Source organism: Nicotiana tomentosiformis, chromosome 3 (assembly GCF_000390325.3).
Source record: "Nicotiana tomentosiformis chromosome 3, ASM39032v3, whole genome shotgun sequence".
In the NCBI taxonomy this organism is placed as follows: domain Eukaryota; kingdom Viridiplantae; phylum Streptophyta; class Magnoliopsida; order Solanales; family Solanaceae; genus Nicotiana; species Nicotiana tomentosiformis.
The window spans coordinates 36,077,977-36,103,656 of record NC_090814.1 but is presented as its reverse complement, the minus strand read 5'-3'; the positions used below and the strand labels follow the sequence as shown (position 1 = coordinate 36,103,656).

General features: G+C 41.1%; 1 non-coding gene across 1 annotated transcript; it reads right to left on the bottom strand.

Annotated features, from left to right (window-relative positions):
- Nucleotides 1-24,525: 24,525 nt before the first annotated feature.
- On the bottom strand, nt 24,526-24,629 carry LOC117275884 (small nucleolar RNA R71). Its single transcript, XR_004506112.1, has one exon. It is a non-coding gene; the product is annotated as a small nucleolar RNA R71 (small nucleolar RNA).
- Nucleotides 24,630-25,680: the final 1,051 nt, after the last annotated feature.

The following is a 25,680-nucleotide window of genomic DNA, read 5'->3' as shown; positions in this document are numbered from 1 at the left end:
AATCTTAAAGCATCATACTCTGCATAAGTCTTAAAGAAGGCCTCAACAAGATCCTTCAAAGTGAAAATATCAATGATATTCTCTCTTCGTATTTCCGTAAGAGTCAAAATGATACTTTCATCCAACGTCATAAATTTATCCGTGGAATCAACAAAGAACTCTTTAATCTACTCGCACAATCCATGCCACATCACAGAAACAAAAGTTGGTTTGGCACGAAGAATAGTCCCATGCGGCTCTTTGCTTGAAGAACAAAGCTGCAATGGCCATGAGGAAGGCCTGAACGACTTCGGGTGCATAACTTCAGTTGTAGCAGCCACAGCTTCACTCGTCACAGCTGGTAGGATAAGCTTTCAATTACCTGGAGAAGAAGAATATGGCTCTCTTGGTGGAATTAACTCCACCGAAGAGGATCCACCCATAACATGATCCTTAGAACCATTAGGCGAGTTGTGGGAGCTCTTTGAGGTCATACCAAGATCATCTATGCTTGCAAAGCAACCCTCAATAATGTCATCTCCAAGCTCATCACTTCATAATTCCTGAAGATCCGACTAAAAAAAAGGGAGAGGAAGCTGTATGTTGAGCCTCTGCAAAAGGCGTCATAGGTGTGGACCACCAATCCAAGGAAGAATCATAATCCTTCCGGATATATAGACAAAACCTTCCTACCGCGAACAGACGAGGAGAATGCCCCTTCATTGAGCTAGGTGTGGAGTAGTCTCTAATAAATAAGACTAACTTGGCGTCTTTCCTTGTATGCTTGCTTTGCAAGTTTGTGCTTACAAATAAGAAGGTTGACCGCGTTCGTGCTAGTATTTTCAAAGTTGCAAGCTTAATGGCTCATGGTGTAAAATTTTCTTTGGCCGTCCCGGTACTCGCGAGCATATATCGTGTCTTGAGGGAGATCTCCACTTCCAGACCTGGTTGCAAGCTATGTAATGTTACCCATACACTATGTGTATGGCTGGATGGGAGAGTATTTTGAGACCTATCACTGTGTTAATCACACACACAGAAGTTTACCCTTATGCAAAATTTCAGGCAAGAAGATGGTCAAATGTTTCAATCTTTCTGATGCTCGAAGGTTGTTCCAATGTGATGATGCCCATCAACTCCACCATTTGGCATTGCTGCGAGGCAAAGAGTTACACTTTACGGACAATGGCAAACTTTCAGACTCATTCTGTGAATTTTTTATATCTCTTCGCTCTAGCTATCTCACCCTTAGGCATGATGCTACTTTTATCGTGTAATCCTACAACCCTCATAGGTTTAGTAGGAAGTTTGGTTTTTGCCAAGATATCCCTGGAGATCTTATGGAGCAACCCTATGATGGTACGCTGCAAGCACTAGTGCAACTTTGGGATTCATCCACACATCTTGGCACCTCCTCGAAATTCATTGTGCCACTACATCCAGTAGATGATATGCCTTAATGACTCATGAGTATGCATACTAGTGGCCAATAAGTTGACTAGATCCTTCAAAAATAATCCCTCATATTGTTTTGAAAAGTACAAGGCAAGATCAGGTGCATGTGCGATCCAAAGGTGTCCCGAGTCGACTGAAGATAAAGCTACCTTCTTCTTCTAAGTCCGAGACGAAGTCAAATGATCTTCTGCAAGCAGCTCAGACCCTTTCCAAGTCCAAAGCCATGAAGGATGTAGATGACCCCCCCCCCAAAAAAAGTTAGGCGTCCTTCATTGGCCTCATAGATAACTACTACTGCCCCCACGGTAATCAGCGACACTTGCAAAAGGAAGGAGCACTGAGTTTCGTCAAACAAGGGCAGTGAGCGCCCAGCCTTGTGCCACTTTGTGATGAGAAAACTCATCTTCCCATTTCGCTCAATAGTATTGGAGATATTACTACAACTTCTAGTCTAGTAGAGAGTGAATCTAGCAAAAACCATCATTGGAACTGTCCGAACAAGAAGGCAAAGGAGTTGGGTGATGACTATTACGGTATTGCTGCCTTAGATACCATCATTATTAAGGATGATGCTTTTGTGGATGAGGATGCCGGCTTAATAATGCCATTCCTTGTATTTATCTTGTTTGTATTTTTGTTACCTTCTCTTTTCTTCCCATAATTAAAATACATATTCACATGTGTTATGCACTATGTGAATAACATATCTGGAAAGGGCAGGCCCAGAAGTAGGCCGTGGGCAAGTAGGCCCAATGCAAAAATGCATTGAGGACCCAAAGTCAGGCCCAAATCCGATTGGCCTCATATGTTAAGTATACAGATCTGTTAATCAGATATGTTCATCTTCATCGCAGCTTCATCGGCTCCAATACCCCTCCTCAAGTTAGAGGGGTAGAAAGCACACCCAACTTGCCCAAACGATCACGATGAAGAGGTCTTGTGAGTGGTTTTGTGAAGAGATCTGCCAATTGGGCAGAAGATCGAACAAATGATAACGAAATCAGTCCAGCTAGGTATTGTTCGCACACAAAATGACAGGCGATTTCAACGTGCTTCGTCTGTTCGAGAAAATCGGGGTTTTTTGCTATATGAATCACTGCTTGGCTGTCAGAGTGAAGAGTGACTGGAAGAGAAATGGGAATTGACAAATCCTCAAAATGTCAGACCAACCATGTAAGCTCTGCAATCACTCGACGCATAGATCTGTATACTGCCTCGGCCGAAGTGAGTGAGATGGAAGTTTGCTTCTTGGATTTCCAAGAAATCGGAGAGGTACTAAGGGAAATTTAAAAACCACTCACCGACTTCCTCGAGTCCGGGCAGGTGGCCCAATCGGAGTCACAAAAAGCTAGGAGCTTGAATGAGGAGGAAGAAGACATAAAAAGCCCAAGCACAGTGTCTTTGAGCAGATAGCGAAGCACACTGAATGTTGCATCTAGGTCTAGCTTTCGTGGGTCCTTCATTTACTGGCTGAGGTGCTGGACAGTGAAGGATAAATCTGGTCGGGTGTAAGTGAGGTAGTTATGTTTTCCAAGGAGATGGCGATACAAGGTGGGATCCTTTATTCGTTCCCCTGTGTGAGTAGACAAACGAGTAGATGAATCGAGTAGAGAAGAAACAGGTGACAAATGGAGGGAGTCAAATTCTTGGAGAAGGTCTAAAGTAAATTTGCGTTGAGAAAGTATGAGTCCATTTGTTTCTCGGATAACTTTCATTCCTAGAAAAAAATGTAAGTCCCCAAGATCTTTTATTTTAAATTCTTGATTGATAAATTCTTTCAACGCATGTAATTCTGCATTGTCATTCCCTATCAAGAGTATGTCATCCACATAGACAGCCACTATAGAAATGGAAGAATCTAACTTTTTAAAGAACAAGGAATAGTCATTTAATGAGTGAGTGAATCCCTTAAAATTCAAAGCAGTTGTAAGTTTAGCATACCACTGTCGAGATGTTTGTCGTAGCCCATAAATCGATTTCTTTAACTTACAAGCATGAGTAGGTGAAGGAGGTACAACCCCAAGTGGGAATTTCATGTACACTTCTTCATTTAGATCTCCATGTAGAAAAGCATTATTCATATCGAGCTGGTATAGACCCCATACTATCTTTACTGAAGTAGCTAGTATGCATCTGATTGTGGTCATTTTCACCATAGGTGAAAAAGTTTCATTGAAGTTTATCCCTTTTGTTTTGTATGTATCCTCTAATGACCAATCTTGTCGTTTGTCTTTCTACACTACCATTTGAATGTTGTTTAACCCTATACACCCATTTGCATGGTAAAGCCTTCCTCTCAGGTGGTAATTCAACCACTTCCCAAGTCTTATTAAGTTCAAGTGCGTCAATCTCTTTGTCCATTGCTTATTGCCATCCTGGGTGATGTGTTGCATGTAAATAGTTGGTAGGTTCTTATATATTGGACAATGTGTTTAGCATATGTTGATTAGTAGAAGTTAGTCAACTGAAAGATATACAAGTAGGTATAACAGGTATGAGAAAGCAAGAGTTGCTAACATCTGTGAGTTGGAGTTTATTACAGATATAATCCTTGAGATAAGATGGAGTTGTGTGTGGTCTGGTGGACTTCCTAATAAGAACATCCATCATAAGATCAGAATCTAAAGAAGGAAAAACGGGTGCAGATGTATATGAATGACTAGATAATACTGGAGAATCTGGAGAGAACCTAGAAGAAGAGATAGATGGAATAGGTGTGATAGGATGAATTGAAGAAATGGGAGAAGAATAGAAATCAATTGATGATTCAGTAGGCCTTTGGGAAGCTTCAGTGTGAGGTCTACTAGCAAAAGGTGAATTTTCAGGAGTCTGGTTACTTAGAGTAACTTTAGCAATGGGTAAAGAAATAGCAGAAGAATAATTAGACTTAATAGAAGCAAATGGAAAGAATTCTTCATGAAATACAACATCTCTAGAAATGAAGGGCTTCAAATTCGTGAGGTTCAACACTTTGTAACCCTTTTTTCCATAAGGATAACCTAAGAACACACAAGGAGTAGTCCTTAGTTCAAACTTAGTTCTATGATTTGAGATAGTAGAAGCAAAACACAAACACCCAAATTATCTAAGGTTAGAGTAATTTGGCTTGCTTGTAAAAAGAACTTCATAAGGAGCCTTAAGCTTTAAGACACTTGAAGGAAATTTGTTGATCAAATAGGTTGTTGTAAGAAGGCAGTCACCCCAGTATGATATAGGTAGGTGTGATCGGTATAACAAGGCTCTGGATGTCTCTAAAAGATGCATATGCTTTCTCTCCACAACTCCATTTTGTTGTGGTGTGTACACACAAGTGGTTTGATGAACAATACCTTGTGACTGAAAAATTTCTAATTGAATGTTTCCACTTCCCAAATCAAAAGCATTTTCTGGCCTTATAGTCTTCACCTTGCTGTTAAACTGCCTTTCTACCATAGCTAGAAAGCTTTTCAGAATAGTTGTTCCTGTCGGGTAGTACCTTTTGGGGTTGGGTGTTTGTTATACTTGTGGTTATGCAGGCCACATTATGAGAGATTGTCCGACGAGTGGTGGTACAAGCATAGTTCAGCCATCGGGATCTATAGTTGGTTCGTCATCATCAGTACACCCCCTAGGCAAGGTTCACAAGCACCAATCGGTCGTGGTAGAGGCAGAGGTGGAGCATCTAGCTCGAGCGGTCCTAAAAACCGCATTTATGCATTAGTAGGTCGACAGGATCAGGAGTCATCACCTGATGTTGTTATAGGTATATTATCAGTCTCCTCATATGATGTATATGCATTAATTGACCCCGGTTCCACCTTATCATATATTACTCCGTTTGTTGCTAGTAAGTTTGGAATAAAACCTGAGTTGGTTAAACCTTTTGAGGTGTCCACACCTGTTGGGGATCCAGTGATAGCTAGGCGGGTATATAGAGATTGTATAGTGGTAGTTCATAGTCGATCTACAGTAGCAGGCCTAATTGTGCTAGATGTGGTAGAATTTGATGTTATGATGGGTATAGATTGGTTGGCTTCTTGTTATGCCAACGTCGATTGTAGATCAAAGATGGTCCGATTCCAATTCCTAGGGGAGCCTGTTTTATAATGGAAAGGTAATACAGCATCGCCGAGAGGTAGATTTATTTCCTATCTCAAGGCAAGGAAGATGATCAGAAAGGGCTATTTTTATCACTTAGTTTGGGTAGAGGATGTGAAAGTGGAGTCACCAACCATTCAATCTATCCCTCTGGTTAATGAGTTTCCCGATGTTTTTCCTGATGAGCTTCCGGGTCTTCCGCCAGAGCGAGAAATTGAGTTTACTATTGACCTATTACCAGATACTCAGCCAATATCTATCCCTCCCTATAGAATGGCACCAGCAGAGCTGAGAGAGTTGAAGGAACAACTAAGGGACTTGCTTGAAAAAGGCTTTACCAGACCTAGTACATCACTATGGGGAGCACCTGTGTTATTTGTGAGGAAGAAAGATGGTTCCTTACGGATGTGTATTGATTATAGACAATTGAATAAGGTGACGATCAAGAATAAGTACCCACTCCCAAGGATTGATGATTTATTTGATCAGTTGCAAGGTGCCAAGTGTTTCTCAAAGATAGACTAGGGAGAAAGATATTCCGAAGACAGCATTCAGGACCAGATATGGGCATTTTGAGTTTCGTGTTATGTCATTTGGTTTGACCAATGCCCTAGCAGTATTCATGGACTAGATGAATTGTGTGTTCAGACCCTTTCTAGATATGTTCGTGATTGTATTTATCGATGATATATTGGTTTACTCCCGTTCAGAGGCAGAGTATGCATATCATTTGCGTACGGTACTCAGAGTTCTACAAAAAGAGAAGTTGTACGCCAAACTCTCTAAATGTGAATTCTGGTTGAATTCTGTAGATTTCCTTGGGCATATTATTTCTTCTCTTTCAGCACCATTGACAAAGTTGACTCAGAAGGGAGCTAAGTTTCAATGGACTGATGCTTGCGAGTGGAGTTTTCAAGCATTGAAGGACAGATTAACTTCAGCACCGGTTCTAACACTCCCAGAGGGAACCGATGGTTATACTATCTATTGTGATGCTTCGGGCGTTGGATTGGGTTGTGTATTGATGCAACATGGTAAGGTTGTAGCTTGCGCTTCTAGACAACTAAGAAAGCACGAGAAGAATTACCCGACCCACAATTTAGAGTTAGCCAAGGTGATTCATGCACTAAAGATGTGGAGGCACTATTTGTATGGAATTCATGTTGATATATATACAGATCATAAAAGCCTTCAGTATATCTTCAAGCAAAAGGAATTGAATTTACGTCAAAGGAGATGGTTGGAGCTACTGAAAGACTACGACGTTGAAATTGTATACCATCCAGGGAAGGCGAATGTAGTAGTCGATGCCCTCAGTCGTAGATCTATGGGTAGCCTATCATATTTACAGCCAGAGAAGAGGGGGATAGCCCATGACATTCATCAGCTAGCTAGTCTTGGAGTTCGATTATTGGACTCAAGTGATACTGGAATTACTATTCAGGACACGAAAACATCCTCTTTAGTAACTGAAGTGAAGGAACGCCAGTACGAGGATCCTGTGTTAGCTCATTACAGGGATACAACCCCTCAGAAGGAGAAGACACCATTTGAGATTACAGGAGATTGGGTCCTCAAATATCGAGGGTGATTATGTGTCCCTAATATTGCAGGGCTGGGTCAGCAGGTTATGGGAGAAACTCACTATTCTCGTTATTCTATCCATCCAGGAGCAACAAAGATGTATCATGATATCAGGGAAATATATTGGTGGGACAAAATGAAAAAGGATATAGCGGAGTTTGTTGCTCAGCTCCCTAACTGACAGTAGGTTAAGATTGAGCATCAAAATCCCGAAGGATTATTGCAGGCTATAGAGATTCCGACTTGGAAGTGGGAAGTAATCAATATGGATTTCATCGTAGGTTTACCTTGTACCCAGCGTAAGTTCGATACTATATAGGTGATTGCTGATAGACTTACAAAATCAGCCCATTTTCTGCCTGTTAGGACTACATATTCCGCAGAGGATTATGCAAGGCTTTATATTAAGGAGATAGTATGACTTCATGGTGTCCCTATATCTATAATCTCGGATATAGGAGCTCAATTTACAGCTAATTTCTAGAGGTCCTTCCAAAAAGGATTGGGGACTCAGGTAAGTCTTAGTATAACATTTCATCCCCAGACAGACGGACAGGCTGAGCATACTATTCAGACACTTGAGGATATGTTACGGGCTTGTGTGATAGACTTCAAGGGTAGCTAGGATGATCATCTTCCACTTAGGCTTCTCAAGTCATTTCTTCCATATTATTGTTTCTCCAAAGTACTTTCACCGAAGCTACGTCATTAGTCCTCAATCTCCGAACCTGTCTCTCTAGTATAGAAATGGGAGTTTCCTCATATGATAGTTGCTCTGTGACCTGAATATCGTCAACTGACACGACTCTGGAAGGATCTCTGATACATTTACGGAGCATAGACACATGAAAGACTAGATGTACAGACTCCAAGTCATAAGGCAAGTCTAACTCATATGCTATCTGGCCTACCTTGCGTATGATCTTATATGGTCCAATGTACCGAGAGATAAGTTTTCCTTTATTACCGAACCTTATAATGCCTTTCATCGGTGATACCTTTAGGAATACCCAATCATCAACCTGAAACTCTAAGTTTCGTCGTCGATTATCCGCATAAGACTTCTGACGGCTTTGAGCTGTTAATAGCCTTTCATGTATAAGCTTAATCTTATCGATTGCCTGTTGTACCAACTCTGGTCCTACTAACTTAGTTTCCCCAACATCGAACCATCCTATAGGCGACCTACACTTCTGTCCATAAAGAGCTTCGTATGGAGCCATCTGAATACTGGAATGATAGCTATTATTATATGCGAACTCCATGAAGTCTAGGTATCCTCACTTATTTCCTCTTCCAAAGAAGGATCCGAGTAAGACATCACAACCTTAAGGTACGAGTATGGATTCTTGTGTTAGTTATTGTCATTGGTTGTCTGAGGCCATTGTCATTATTGATGATTATGGCAATATGTGGCATTGAATTGTTGAGTTTTCTACAGGAAGGGCTGGTAGTACTACTGTTACAAAGGCAACTCTACCAAAATTTATATAGATCCCAGGGAGTTAAACATTCGAGGACGAATGTTTCTAAGGGGGGAGGATGTTACATTTCGCATTTTCGTACGTTAAAGTTTTGTCGTAAGTTATTCGACGTAGGCTCGAGAATGAGATTACTTTTGAGGTTATAAATTGTTATGCTATTTATAACAGGTGGTAAGTAAGTTCCGTGAAAGTTAAAGGGTAAACGAATCAAAAAAATGAGCTTCGTTGAAGGTTGTCAATTTGGGATAAAATACGGTCCGAGCTATAATACCTGGTATTTATACCACATGACCATGATAATAAGGTGTATAAGGTATGTTAAAAGTGAGTAGTATTTTAAGTAATTTTAGAAACTTCTTAGTTATGTGGATAATTGGGTAATTATTGATTTTTAGTGGGAGATTAACTAATTAATTAGCATCTTTGGATAAGCCTAATGGACCTCAACGTGGCAGCAAAGACCTTAGGCAAATGTGACTCTTAAGTTCATATAATAAGGTGGCACATTTAGAGGGTTATGTGTCTAAGTCACCATATGAGTGGGGCCCACACCCACTAAGGTATAAGACCTCTCTAATTCAAAAAGAGAGGTGCTTATATCTAATCTACAAGTAACGGATCTTCAGCAAAAGAATTCATACGAAGTTATACTATGTAATAACAATGGGATTTACAATTCTAAGGGAGCCCGATATAATCTTTCTCAAGAACATTATACGGATTTTTCCCTACTTCGATCTGCCGTTACGTATCTTTTTTGCGATTGGCATGTGTTAGAGGGATTGTCAAGAGAATAGGTTCAGGTATGTTAAGGCTATCCCTTCTTTCTTTTTAGCATGATTTATACGATACAAACGAAATGAGCAAACGCACAGCTTTCATAAATGACTTTATTCATAGAAGTACTAGGGGTGCCTATGTTCTTGATTCCCCATGTGAATTATTATTATATTTTCTATTCATGGGTCTCAGAAAAATGCATAGTTGATAAAGTTTATCCGAAAGGCATATTGATCTTATAACATTCCGAGAAATCTTATTAACGTATTTCTTATGCATTTCATTCATTTATACATGTACATTGACCCATGACCAGATGGCATTATATACGTATATTTATATGTATATGGGATATGGGAAAAGGTTACGGCATTATATACGCACCACCACCTGATCAGCTGGTATATGTTGATGATTTTACCCACAGTGGCCGAGATGATATGATGGGATGCCCTCAGAGGCTTGATGATTTTATGTACACCTATACCTAGTCATGATACGACATTTATACGCACGTGCATGACATTATAAATGTTTCAGGATTCACAAAGTTATTTAGACTCACATGTGGAATTCTTTACTCCATGTCTCATATTTGTCTTTATGTACTGATTTGCATGCCTTACATACTCCGTACATTATTCGTACTGATGCCCCTATTTCCCGGGGCCTGCGTTTCATGCCCGCAGGTGCAGGTAGACAGGTTGACGGTCCCCCTTCTTAGGATCCTTAATCAGCGAGAGTTGGTGTGCCCCATTTGATCTGGGGCTGCTTTGAGTTTTGGTATGATGTGTTTGTATACATATATGGGTATGACAGGGCCTAGTCCCGTCCTTGTGCAGCTGTACATTCAATTAGAGGTCTGTAGACAGTCATGTTTAGTTGGATAGTATGTGGCCTCGTCGGCTTCCAGTCTTGGATATATAGTTGTCTATAGTAGCCTTGCCGGCTCGCTCTACCGTATTCCGCATGTATATGTATATATGTCTTTTGGACAGGTTTTCCTCACTTATGTTATTCACGTAATTCAGTAGCTTATTGACAGATGGTATTCATGACCTACCCTTAATTCATGTTTATATCTTAGACGCATGCTCATGGGTGTTCGACAGGTAGGACTCGGGCACTCATAATGGCACATCAGTTTGGGTCGTGGCAGTTCTTCAACAATTTGTTCTTCAATTCTTGCTCGAATCTTAGATAATTAACAAGGAAAACTCACTAGGTCTTCATCCTAGAGGTAAGATTCTACACCCTAACCCTTCATTTCGAAAATTAACTAGAAATGGGTAATTAGTAAGATAATTCTTGGGTATGGGAGTTGGTTATTTTGCATGCATGTGTTATCAAGGGGTGTAGGAAAATTGTTGAGTTAAAAATGGTAAAGAATGGGTTGTGGGATGACGAAATCCTCCATAAAAGAACCTAGAAACCTTAATGCACACCTAATGTTTGATAAAATGCTCAAATGAGCTAGAACCATGATCATCTTCCTAATTTTGGTTCAATTTGTTACATTTCTAAAATAGATCAAAGTTGCTAAGATTTACGGAATATTTTAAAGTTTAAGGAAGATCAATTGAGATATGTTGGCTAAACTCTTCTTTAAGAATTGGAACCCCCATTACCCTTGTAAGTTCGAAAATGTTTATTACAAATCGAGTATTCCGAATAAGTTTTGTGACAAAGATATATGTTCAATTCGTGTTTCAAATGCTCTTATCATGTCGTATTATAAATTGGGGATGTGTTCCAAACTATGGATTGTGTATCTACATGTTATAATTTCAAGTCGTGATTTATGTGAAAACTATTATGCTAAACTGTGTAGAGATTGTGATTGGGATTACACCTCCACCCGCATACATTGGGGTGAGGCGGCATGGTCGCTTTGTGTATGATTGTGGTATTTGTTGTTGCACCACCACCCGCATATATATATATATATATATATATATATATATATATATATATATATTGGGGTGAGGCGGCATGGCCGCTTTGTGTAGGTTTTTCTTACTGTGGTTGTACCTCCACCCGCATACATTGGAGTGAGGCGGCAGGGCTGCTTGAGTAGAGTTTTGGTACTCTACTTACACCTCCACCTGCATACATTGGGGTGAGGCGGCGGAGCCTCTTGGTGTAAAAATGGTTACAGAGGATCTCATCTTAAATTCTATAAATGTTAATGACAGCTCTTGATAAGCTTGCTTTGGTTTAAAACTATCTATGTTATTCTATTGTCGCCCTGATTCATCTATTCATATTGTATTTCCGAGTTCTTAAATTGGTATTTGGTTTTCATACTAGTACTATTCGACATGTACTAACGCCCCTTTTTGCCGGGGGTGCTGCATCTTTAATAGATGCAGGTGGTTCCACAACGGAGGATATTGACCAGTGATAGTGGTGCTCATTCCTCCCAGCTGACTTGGTGAGCCCCGTCTCATTCCGGGGTTGTGTATCTTTTGTTTTGTATATGTTAGCATGTTTTGAGGTATAGCCAGAGCCTTGTTGCCGGCACTATCATCGTACTCTTTGGTATCTTTAGAGGCTATGTAGACTTAGTGTGGGTTGTATATGAGTGTCGGGAATGATAAACAAGTTGTGTTGTGATTAAATCACTTGTTCCACTTTGAAACATGAAGGGGTGTGTGTGTGTGTTTTGAGACTTATTAAACGAAGTAACTAATGGTAATGAATTGGTATTGTAGACATGATCACCTTATTGTCTAATTAACGAAAATATGCATTATCTTTATTCATGGATGTGTTTGGGTAGAAGGAAACCTAACATGCTTGCTCGGCCGGGTTGAGCTCGGTTGAGCGCCGGTTGCGCTCCCCGATTTTGGGCTGTGACAAACTTCGTATCAGAGCCTAAGGTTTTAAAGTATCCTAGGATGTCTCGGAGCCGTGTCTAGTAGAGTCCTTCTTATCGGTGTGTTGTCGACCACATCTATAATTAGGATGTTGCTTGGGCATTCAGGAATAATACCCTTCTTTCATATTCTCGATCGTGCGATAAAGCTGATTGTAAGATTGCACTTCTTTAACTCGTGTGTTGCTCTAATTTTCAGTACATGGCACCTAAGAAGAAGGCAAGAACTGGCCAAAGAGCCAATGTCACCCCAGAAGTTGCAGTTGATCATATATTTGATGATGCGGGTGAACACCCGAGGGGTGAGGATATTCCCCCAGTTACTACATTGCTTGCTTCTACCACAACTGATCAGACCGCACATGTCCCTACACCTACTGAAGGTGCAATGGTCCCTCCAACTGATATTCCAGTTCCACCTCCAGCTCCAACTCCAGCTTCTGATTCTGGTGTTTTTGATGTTGATCTTAGGGGAGCCATATAGATGTTGGCACAGATAGTGGCTTCTCAGGCCCAGAGATCGAGTGTTGGGCCTACTTCTTCCAGTCAGCCAGGGGAATCTGCTAGTTCCAGGGTGAACAAGTTTCTTTAGTTAGATCCTCCAGTGTTACGGGTACTAATCCCGAGGAGGACCCCTAGGACTTTATCGATGAGATGCACAAGACTCTCCGGGTTATGCATGCTACAGAGATGGAGGGAGTGGAGTTGGCCTCATAAGCACCTGAAAGTTGTGGCCTATTCTTGGTTTGAGTTGTGGGAGGAATCCCGCGGGGAGGGGAGCCCTCCGGTAAGGTGGGGTGAGTTCACAGATGCCTTTATGGATCATTTCTTTCTTGCCGAATCTAAGGTAGCTCGTGCCGCTGAGTTTGAAAGCCTGAAGCAGGGTAGTATGAATGTGTGGTAGTACCATGTGGAGTTTGCGCGCCTATCCAAGTATGCTATTCACATGTTGCTCACTATGGAGGCTAGAGCGCGCCGGTTTGTACAGGGCCTTAGCCCCTTGGTTATTAATGAGGTCGCTACAGCTGCCTTGAATTCTGATATGACCTATGGTAAGATGGTGGCATTTTCTCAAGCCACAGAGACCCGCAAATTGAAGAATAGAATAGAGCGTCAGAGTAGCAGCAAGGCCCAATCCGTGGGCAACTTTAATGGTTCTTTTGGAGGTGGTAGTGGTGGTGGTGGTGGTGGTGGTGGTGGTAGGTCGGCATTCAGGGGAGGATCATCAGGACCATCTCAATCATTATCTCAGTCTTTGATGAGTGCACAGTCATCTGTACCCAGTCAGGGCAACAAGGGACCCCACCAGCAGGGTCGGCCCGACGGAAGGTTTCAGCAGCGGAGGCTCCCATGCCCTAAGTGTAGGAGGATGCACTTTGGGTCATGCTTTATGGACCTACCTATATGCTATGGGTGCGGTGTGAGGGGTCACATTCAGAGAGATTGCCGCTCGACCAGCCAAAATATGGGCAGAGGTGCAGCGCAGCCAGCTAATTCTGCAGCTACTACATCCACAACACCTCCAGCTCGAGGCACCCTAGCACCAGAAGGGCGTGGTGCGGCTAGGGGTGGTGCATAGAATTCGGGAGGACCCGGTAGATTTTATTCTATGCGGAGGCGTCGGAATTCAGAGGCTTCTCCAGATGTTGTCGCAGGTATATTGATTGTCCAATCGCATGATGTGTATGCTCTTATTGATCCAGGTTCCACTTTGTCTTATGTCACTCCTTATGTTGCTATGGAATTTAGGATAGAACCGGAATAGCTTCATGAGTCGTTCTCCGGTTGGTGAGTCTATTTTGGCCGTGCGGGTTTATAGGGATTGTGCTGTCACATTGCGTGGTCAGGACACCATGGCTGATCTCATTGAATTTGGGATGGTCGATTTTGATGTATTAATGGGGATGGACTAACTTTATTCTTGTTTTGCCAAGCTTGATTGCCGAACCAGGACTGTTAGGTTCGAATTTCCAAATGAGCCAGTTATTAAGTGGAAGGGTGATGATGTAGTGCCGAAGGGTAGGTTTATTTCTTACCTTAAGGCCACGAAGATAATCAACAAGGGATGTATTTACCATTTGGTCTGTGTTACAGACACCGATGCTGAGGCACCTACGCTTGAGTCTGTGCCTGTTGTGAATGAATTTCCGGGAGTCTTTCCGGATGAACTCCCTGGGATTCCACTAGACAAGGAGATTGATTTTGGGATTGATGTGATGCCAGACATATAGCCTATATCTATTCCGCCCTATATAATAGCACCGGCAGAATTGAAAGAGCTAAAGGAACAATTGAGGGATTTGTTAGAGAAAGGTTTCATCCGGCCGAGTGTGTCACCTTGGGGCGCACCGGTCCTTTTTGTAAGGAAGAAAGATGGGTCACTAAGAATGTGTATTAACTATCGGCAGCTCAACAAAGTCACGATCAAGAATAAGTACCCACTGCCAAGGATAGATGACTTGTTTGACCAATTGCAAGGTGCTAAGTACTTCTCCAAAATTGACTTATGATCCGGGTATCACCAATTAAAGATCAGGGTGCAGGATATTCCGAGAATAACTTTCAGGACTCGGTATGGGCAGTTTGAATTTCTGGTAATGTCTTTCGGGCTAACAAATGCCCCCGCAGCTTTCATGGATCTTATGAATCGGGTCTTCAAACCTTTCCTCGACTCATTCGTGATAGTGTCCATTGACGATATTCTTGTTTATTTGCAGAGTCGGGAGGAACATGTCGATCTTCTCAGGGCAGTTTTGCAGACCCTGTATCAACACCAGTTGTATGCAAAATTTTCGAAATGTGAATTTTGTCTTGAATCTATTACATTCTTGGGTCATGTCGTCTCTAGAGAAGGAATTGAGGTTGATCCTCAGAAAATTGCAGCTGTAAAGAATTGGCCGAGGCCTACAACCCCAACAGAGATTCGTAGTTTCTTAGGCTTAGTGGGTTATTACAGGACATTTTGTGGAGGGGTTTTCTACTCTTGCCTCTCCGTTGACTAAATTGACGCAGAAAGCAATTAAGTTCCAATGGTCAGATGCTTGTGAAAGGAGTTTCCAGGAATTGAAAGCAAAATTGACTACGGCACCGGTGTTGACCTTATCAGAGGGTGCAGATAGATTTGTGGTATATTGTGATGTTTCAAGAATTGGGCTTGGGTGTGTATTAATGCAACATGTCAAGGTGATAGCTTATTCTTCTAGGCAACTCAAGAATCATGAAAAGAACTATCCAATGCATGACTTAAAACTTGCGGCGGTGGTATTTGCATTGAAGATTTGGCATCATTATTTATATGGGGTCCATGTGGATATATTCACAGACCATAAGAGCCTTCAATATATTTTCAAGCAGAAGGAGCTGAATCTGAGGCAGAGAAGATGGCTTGAGTTACTCAAAGATTACGACATCGATATCTTGTATCACCTAGGAAAGGCTAATGTTGTGGCGGATGCTCTTAGCCGAAAATCTATGGGTAGTTTAGATCACTTGGAGGCATATCAAAGGCCATTGGCCAAGGAAGTTCACTGATTGACTAGTTTGGAAGTTCGTCTTGCGGACTCTAGTGAATGAGGGGTAATTGTGCAAAATAGGGCTGAATCATCGCTTGTTGTGGAAGTCAAAGAGAAGCAATATAACAATCCATTGTTGGTGCAATTGAAGGAGGGGATTTATAAACATAATACCATGGCCTTTTCTCTTGGCATGGGTGATGGTACACTAAGGTAACAAGGGCGTCTATGTGTTCCAAATGTAGATGGTCTCCGGGAGAGAATCATGACCGAGGCTTACACTTCTAGGTATTCCATGCACCCGGGCTCTAAAAAAATGTATCATGATCTCAAGGAAGTCTATTGGTGGAATGACATGAAGAGGAATATGGCAGACTTTGTGGCAAGATGTCCGAATTGTCAGCAAGTAAAGGACGAACACCAACGGTCCGGTGGATTGGCACGGAATATAGAAATTCCAATGTGGAAGTGGGAAATGATTAATATGGACTTTGTGGTAGGACTACCACGCACTCCATGCAAGTTTGACTCGATTTAGGTGATTGTGGATCGACTCACGAAATCAGCACACGTTTTGCCAGTTAAGGCTACCGATACAGCGGAATAGTATGCTCAGCTGTATATTAAAGAAATAGTCAGGTTGCATGGCACTCCAGTTTCCATCATTTCTGATTGGGGGGCACAGTTCATGGCTAATCTTTAGAAGAAATTTCAGCAAGGTTTGGGTACTCAGGTGAATCTCAGTATAGCATTTCACCCGCAGACGGACGGGCAGGCAGAGCGGACTATTCAGATGCTTGAGGATATGTTGTGCGCTTGTGTTCTAGACTTCAAAGGTAGCTGGGATGATTATTTGCCACTCATAGAATTTGCCTACAATAATAGTTATCATGCTAGCATTCAAATGACACCGTTAGAGGCTTTATATGGAAGGATATGTAGACCTCCCATTGGGTGGTTCGAGATTGGGGAAGCATAGTTTGTAGGGCCAGACCTCGTACATCAGGCTATGGAAAAAGTTAAGATCATTAAGGAGCGGTTGAAAGCTGCTCAGAGTCGTCAGAAGTCCTATTCGGATGTTTGTCGAAGGGATTTAGAGTTTAAATAAGATGATTGGGTATTCTTGAAGGTTTCCCCCATGAAATATATAATGCCATTTGGTAAGAAAGGGAAATTGAGTCTGAGGTATGTAAGACCGTACAGAATCATTCAGAGGATCGGTGATGTGGCATACAAGCTTGAGCTACCACTTGAGATATCATTAGCGCACTCGGTGTTTCATGTGTCTATGTTAAAGAAAGTAGTTGGAGACCCGACACTCATTGTTCCGGTTGAGACTATTGAGGTTAATGAGAAATTGACTAATGAAGAGATTCCAGTTTCTATTATGGATCGGCAAGTCCTAAAGTTGAGAAATAAAGAAATTGCCTCCGTGAAAGTGTTATGGCGAAACCAATAGGTTGAAGAGGCTACTTGGGAGGCCGAGGAAGAAATGAAGAAAAGGTATCCTTATTTGTTTGAATAGCCATGTATTAATAAAGTTGTGATCTATGAATATTCTAAGAGTTACTTTCTATGAATTATGTATCATTTGTACAGTTGATGTTAAGGGTGTTCCTTTTTCTGGTAATATATTGCTTATGAGGCCACGGTTGGTGTTATTCTTATGTTATATTGCATCATCGGTTATGTATATGTTGTTAGGATTGGTTTTTGGGATTTTCTGTCAGGTGGATAGGCCCAGTTACAGGGGAGACTCTGGCGAAATATTTGGAAATTTAGGGAGTTAGCCAAATTTTGAAACTACTGGTGTGTGAATTAACAATTGAGTCACATTGAATGCTAATGACATATTTTGACCCTCATTCGAGGACGAATGATCCTAAGTGGGGGAGAATGTAAGGCCCCATAGAACTTCGTAAAGGAATATATGGTTTTGTGGTGCCGAAGTAGAATTACGTGTTTGGGGAGAGGGCATTTCTGCTGCCCACTATACGGTCACAGAATCACTCTACGGACCGCATAATGGCCGCAGAGTGAAGCAGATACTGGGCAAGATTTGGAGGAAGTCTGTGGTACATTATGCGACCGCAGACCAGTTCTGCAGTGCATTATGCGACCACAAAATAGGTCTGCGGGCCGCATAATCACTGCAGACCCAGGCAGACGACATCAGCTTTGGGGGCCAAATTGTACGGCCGATTTGCGGACCGCATATCCATTCTGTGGTTGCATATGCGACCGTATATCCTGTTTCGGAGTTTCATTTTTGGGTTTTTATAACCCGACCATACTTCTTTAAATAGACGATTTGTACCATCCTTTGAGCAAAAATCTGATATTTTGAGGGTTAGAGAGTGACCTAGAGTGGGAGAGAGTTCTTCAACAATTTGTTCTTCAATTCTTGCTTGAATCTTGGGTGATTAACAAGGAAAACTCACTAGGTCTTCATCCTAGAGGTAAGATTCTACACCCTAACCCTTCATTTCGAAAGTTAACTAGAAATGGGTAATTAGTAAGATAATTCTTGGGTGTGGGAGTTGGTTATTTTGCATGCATGTGTTATCAAGGGGTGTAGGAATATTGTCGAGCTAAAAATGGTAAAGAATGGGTTGTGGGATGACGGAATCCTCCATAAAAGGACCTAGAAACCTTAATGCACATCTAGTGTTTGATAAAATGCTCAAATGAGCTAGAACCATGATCATCTTCCTAATTTTGGTTCAATTTGTTACATTTCTAAAATAGATCAAAGTTGCTAAGATTTACGGAATATTTTAAAGTTTAAGGAAGATCAATTGAGATATGTTGGCTAAACTCTTCTTTAAGAATTGGAACCCCCATTACCCTTGTAAGTTCGAAAATGTTTATTACAAATCGAGTATTCCGAATAAGTTTTGTGACAAAGATATATGTTCAATTCGTGTTTCAAATGCTCTTATCATGTCGTATTATAAATTGGGGATGTGTTCCAAACTATGGATTATGTATCTACATGTTATAATTCCAAGTCATAATATATATATTGGGGTGAGGCGGCATGGCCGCTTTGTGTAGGTATTTGTATCGTTTATGCATTTCCACGCGCATATATTGGGGTGAGGCGGCATGGCCGCTTTGTGTAGGTTTTTGGTACTGTGGTTATACCTCCACCCGCATACATTGGAGTGAGGCGGCAGGGCCGCTTGAGTAGAGTTTTGGTACTCTGCTTACACCTTCACCTGCATACATTGGGGTGAGGTGGCGGGGCCGCTTTGTGTGAAAATGGTTACAGAGGATCTCATCTTAAATTCTATAAATGTTAATGATAGCTCTTGATAATATTGCTTTGGTTTAACCAGCTATCTATGCTATTCTATTGTCGCTTGATTCATCATATTCATATTGTATTTTCGAGTTCTTAAATTGGTGTTTGGTTTTCATACTAGTACTATTCAACATGTCCTAACGGCCCTTTTGCCGGGGGTGCTGCATCTTTAATGGATGCAGGTGGTTCCACAACGGAGGATATTGACCAGTGACAGCGGTGTTTATTCTTCCCAGCTAACTTGGTGAGCCCCATCTAATTTCGGGGTTATGCATCTTTTTTTTTGTATGTGTTAACGTGTTTTGAGGTATAGCCGGAGCCTTGTTGCCGGCACTATCATCGTACTCTTTGGTATCTTTAGAGGCTCTGTAGACTTAGTGTGGGTTGTATCTGGGTGTTGGGAATGATAAACAAGTTGTGTTGTGATTACATAACTTGTTCCACTTTGAACCATAAAGGGGTGTGTGTGTGTGTGTATTTTGAGACTTATTAAATGAAGTAACTAATGGTAATGAATTGGTATTGTAGACATGATTGCCTTATTGTCTAATTAACAAAAATATGTATTATCTTTATTCATGGATGTGTTTGGTTAGAAGAAAAGCTAATAGGCTTGCTCGGCCGGGTTCACTCAGTTGAGCGCCGGTCGCGCTCCCCGATTTTGGGGCGTGACATAAATCCCTAATTTGAAAAAACCCTCAATTCTTCCTAAATCCCTAGTTTTCTACCATGGAAGAACAAAGATTAGGGCTAGAAATTAATGGGTGATGTTAAAAATGGAAGAAAATGATTTAAAGTGTACAAACCTATGAATTGGTGTTGAGTTTTTCCTTATAAATCGCCTCTAGGCCGAGCTCTAATGGAGAGTTTATGAAACAAATGCAAGAATCCCGTTTTTGGTCTGTTTTATGGTCTGGGCGTCATGCCTTTTTCGCGTTCGCGAAGGGCCTGCCGCGTTTGCGAAGTGCACCAGCCTAAATGGGCTTCGCGTTCACAAGTCCTCCCATGCGTTCGCGAAGGCTGCTCACCCTGGCCTTCACGTTCACAAGCCAATGCTCGCGTTCGCGTAGAAGAAACAATGATCCCTCCTTCCCAGGTCACAAGCCTACGCGTTCGCAGGAATCTAGTCGTGTTCGCGAAGGGTGAGGCCCTCATTGCTCTGCGTTCGCGACCCAGTTACCACATTTGCGATGAAGAAAATCCCACCCGGCCCAATTCACTCTTCGAGTTCGCGGGAGTGCCTTCGCGAATGTGAAGAAGGGAACACCAGAAGCTAGCAGAAGTGAAAAACTAGCAAACTTTCTAAGTTCAAAAGGACTTTAGGCTATCCGAAACTCACCCGAGCCCTCGAGGATCCAAACCAAATATACACACAAGTCCAAAAACCTGATACGAACTCGCTCGCGTGATTAAAACACCAAAATAATTCCTAAAACTACGAATCGGGCATCAAATCAAATGAAATTTTCAAGAAAACTTTTGAATTTCTATTTTAACAACCGGACGACCGAATCACGTCAAATCACTTTTGTTTTGCACCAAATTTTGCTAACAAGTCATAAATATCATAATGGACCTATTCCAACTTCCGAAACCAAAATCTGGACCCGGTATCAACAAAGTCAAACATTAGTCCAATTTATAAATTCTTTAAACCTTTAAACTTTAAATTTTCAACAAATTGTGATAACTCAAGCTAGGGACTTCTGAATTCGATTCCATGCATACGCCCAAGTCAGAATCATAATACGGACCCACCGGGACCGTCAAAACACGGATCCGAGTCCATTTGCTCAAAATATTGACCGAAATCAACTCAAATGGATTTTTAAGGCAAAATTTCATATTTTTATCAATTTTTAACATAAAAGCCTTTCGGAAAAATACCTGACTGTGCACGCAAATTGAGGAATACTTAAAGGGGCTATCGGAGGCTTCAAAACACAGATTTAAGGTTTAAAACTCTAGATGGACTATCGGGTCATCACATTTGCGGACTCCACCAGATCTACCTCGAGTCTCCAAATGCCAATCCGAGCCGTTACGCCTCATGGACAGCTGGGACCAGTACCAAAATCTGCACAAGAAGTGCAGAGTGTAGTATGAGTACAACCGACCCAATATACTCTATAAGTGTCGAGCTTAACCTCGATGAGGTAGTGACGAGGCTATGACAGGACACCCACGTAATTAAACTTGTACAGACAGAAATATTCGTACAAAATAACAGTAGATAAAGAATTAACAAGTACAATTGGGAGGGGACATGCGAAAGGTGTACAAGATACGATAACTACAATAGGGAATGATAATAAGAAATAGTCAATAAACCTTCAACCAACAAAATAAACAAACATAATGAATAAAACTACACGGCATCACCCTTCGTGCTTTTACTCTCAATTTCATCATGAATCAATTGATATGGCACGGCATCACCCTTCATGCTTTAACTCTCAAATACGGCACGGCATCACCCTTCATGCTTTAACACTCTCCCTTACCATGTAACAGTAAGCATATAATAATAGGGAGATGGAATAAGCAATATCAAGTCTTCTGTAAACAATCGTTCCACAATACTAATCTCAAGTTCAGAAACAATACTCAATTATCACATATAGTTCATAAGTACGGAAAGAACGATAAATTTATCAATTAACTAGTCTAAGCATGGATATAAGGATAAAGAAAAGAGATAAATTACAAGAAACAAGTTTCACCCGCATGCTTTAACCCAATAACAACGCATAAGTACTCGACACCTTACATATACGTTGTATCCAACATTTAAACAAGTAGCAAATAGGCAAACAAGTCCTAATCCCTCAAGTCAAGGTTAACCACGATACTTACCTTGCTCCCAAAGATCAACTCAAAGCTCATCCATGTCTTTACCTTTCAAACAAGCCTCCGAACCAACCAAATCTAGCAAATTAACAACCAAACGATTCAAAACAAGCCTTAGGAACTACCCACGAATGAAAAATGTTCAATTTAGGTCATTATTGAAAAACAATCAACAAAAGTCAACTCTTGGGCCCGCTTGCTCCAAACCCAAAATTTCGACCAAAACCCGATTACCCATTCACCCCCGAGCTCGGTTATGTAATTTGTTTCAAAATCCGACCTCAATTTGAGGTCTAAATTCCAATTTTACAAAAATCCCTAATTTTTCCCAAACCCCCAATTTCCACCATGAAAATCCTAGATTTTCAATTGAAATCTCATGAAATGTAATGAAAAATTGAAAGAAAGTAGGTTAGGATCACTTACCAATGAATTGGGGAAGAAGAACTCTTGGGAAAATCGCCTCTAAGGTTTCTAAGTTTGAAAATTTGAAGAATGAGAGAAAATCCCGTCTAACTCAGATTTTGATCAGGCGCAGATGTTGCAATTGCGACCTGGGGTTCGCAATTGCGAACCCCAAAAATGTGAGTAAACCATCACAATTGTGAAGTCTTCGCATTCCTGCTGCCTTCGCAAATGCGAACAATATGTCCACAAATGCAAAACTGAGGGGATCGCAAATGCGACCTTTTATCTCGCAAATGCGAAAGTCCACCCCCCAGCCCTGCTCGCAAATGAGAAGACTTCTTCGCAAATGCGAGATCTGCAGACAACACCAGAAAACACTCATGCACCAGCTATGATTCTAAGTCCATGTTCACTCCGTAGCTGATCCGAAACTCACCCGAGCCCTCGGGGCTTCAAACCAAATATGCACACAAGTCCAAAAATATCATACGAACTTGCTCAAGAAATCAAATCGCAAAAATAACACCTAGAACTACGAATCGGAGACCAAATCAAATGAAATTTTCAAGAAAACTTTAAAACTTCTATTTTAACAACCGAACATACGAATCACGTCAAACCAACTCTGTTTCTCACCAAATTTGACAGACAAGTCATAAATATAGTAATGGACCTATACCGGGTTTCTGAACTAAAATACAGACTCGATATCAATAACGTCAAACATTGGTCAATTCTTTAAAGTCATTAAGCCTTTAAACTTTAAAATTTCGACAAAAAGCGATAACTCAATCTAGGGACATCCGAATTCGATTTCGGACATACGCCCAGGTCCCAAATCACGATACGAACCCACCAGGACTATCAAAACACGGATCCGGATCTGTTTGCTCAATATGTTGATCTAAGTCAACTCAAATGGATTTTAAGGCAAAATTCCATATTTTATCACAACATAAAAGCCTTACGGTAAAACACCTGGATTGCGCACATAAATCGAGGAAGGCTTAAGGAAGATATTGGAAGCTTTGATACACAGAATTAAGGTTTAAAACTCTAGATGACCTATCGGGTCATCACACTCACTCAAACATTAGAAGTGAATTATCTAGAGTTAGATCCCGAAGAATTATCTAGCACCTATCCTATCAACCCCTATTTTCTCCCATTGATAACCTTATTGCTTACCTTTTTTTCTATTGTCATTAGTCAACTACTTTAGATTCTTAGTTAATTTTAGTTATTAATCATATAAATCTCGATTGTTGATTCTCTTGGATAGAAATCAAGCTAGAAACTATGAAAATATTGTTTAACTCCAATCCATGTAGATACAATATTATATTATACTATATTCGACTAGTGAGCATATTTAAGTGTGTCTTTTACGCTCTTCAAATTTTGGCGTCGTTGCCGGGGATTGGCAATCAATAGTGTTTCAAATAGTTTGTAGTGCTAATTCAGGAATTTTTCTTTTATTTTATTTGATTTTTCTCTTTATGTTTGGTGTTATTTGACTGTGCACAGGTTATAAGTTTAGATTGGTGCATGACTCGAACTTCTGCAAAGGAAGTGCTACCATACAAGCCAAAAATTGAAAACCAACGGTGACAGCTGAGGAAGGAAAGAAATCTCACCGTGACATCAGAAAAGGTTGGGCAGTATTCAACAAAAGAACTTATGGCTGGAAACGGTGAAGATAATGTAGATTTGGCTGCGAGAGAAGCAGCCCAGCAAAGAGAACAAGCTGCACGGGATGTTGAGGAAGTAGCTATTAGAGATGCACAGAACATCTATGAAGAAGAGAGGGGTCTCAGACTTAATCAACATCAACCCTTGCCTGGGAGACCACTTGGCGATTATGCTAGACCGGTCTATAATCAAGGATTATCCAGTGTTTGACCACCTACAATTGCAGCTAATAACTTTGAGTTGAAGCAAGGGTTGCTCCAAACCCTTCAAAATGGTTGTATCTTCAGAGGGAAGATGAACGAAGATCCAAACAATCATCTAATGGATTTCGAGGTGATTATGAACTCCTTTCAATACAATGGTGTGTCACAAGATGCAGTTTACTTAAGAGCATTCCCCTTCACACTCAAAGATGATGCAAAGCAGTGGCTTCGAAGCTTACCTAATGGATAAATTCGAACATGGGATGAGATGACCAGAAAATTTCTTGATAAATATTTCTCATTATCTAAGACGGGAAAGATTAGAAGAGAAATTTATAACTTCTGCCAGAAAGATACTGAGACTGTGTTTGAAGCTTGGGAGAGGATTAAGGAAATAGTCAAAAAGTGTCAACATAGCGAAATTGAACTCTGGATGCAACTCCAGGACTTTTGGGATGGATTGACATCGGCCTCACGTAGAAGATTGAGCAATGCAGTTGGAGGTCCTTTGATGAAGAAGACTCCAAAAGAAATAGTCACAATTCTTGATGAGTTATCTGAAGATGCAAATCAGTGGCCCTCTGAGAGTGCTGAAAGAAGAAGATCAACTGGTGTTCACCAAGTTGATGCTACTACATCTGCGCAGGTACAGCTTGATGCTATGGCTAAGGAAATAAAGAAGCTGACCTTAGCCTCGATATAAAATGAGACTCACACAGCTTGTGATATATGTGGAAGAGGACATCCTACTCACGAGTATCAAGCCTCAACTGAGGAAGTGAATGATGTGGGAAATTATAATGCAATGGGTCAGAGGCACCCCGGTTTCTCAAGGAGTTCACCTAGAGGTACTGCGAACGCTTGGAAACAAAACAACCCTAGACCTTAGGGACAAGGAGCTCCAGTCTTCCAAAATCAACAGAGGCATCAGTTTTAGCCTCAACAGTCCAATCAGCCTAGTCTAGAAGATCTAATGAAGGCCTTCATTGTCAAGACAGATGAGAGGCTAGACGCTCATGGGGCAGCTATCCAAGAATTGGGTACTGGTTTTTGAAACTTGGAGAGACAAGTGGGACAGATTGCAACAATATTATCTGAGAGAGACCCAGGTACTCTGCAAGATGATACTGGGAGAAATCCCAAAGAAACAATGAATGTTGTGACCTTGAGAAGTGGAAAAGTGTTGCAAGATACCACTCAGATCCAAAAAGAGGAGGTACTTGAAAAGGAAAATGGGGAGCAGCTGAAGAATGATATTGATAAGAAGAAGAAAGGCAAGATGGGAGCTGACAAAAAGAAGAAGGAGGAAACTTCGAGAAGGGACTAATCTAATGAGAGCGAGCATATGCCTACTTTACCTTTTCCTCAAAAGCTATATAGAGAAAAGTTGGACAAGCAGTTTGAGAGATTTCTGGATATGCTAAAACAGGTTAATGTAAATTTGCTATTCACCGAAGTGCTCTCACAAATT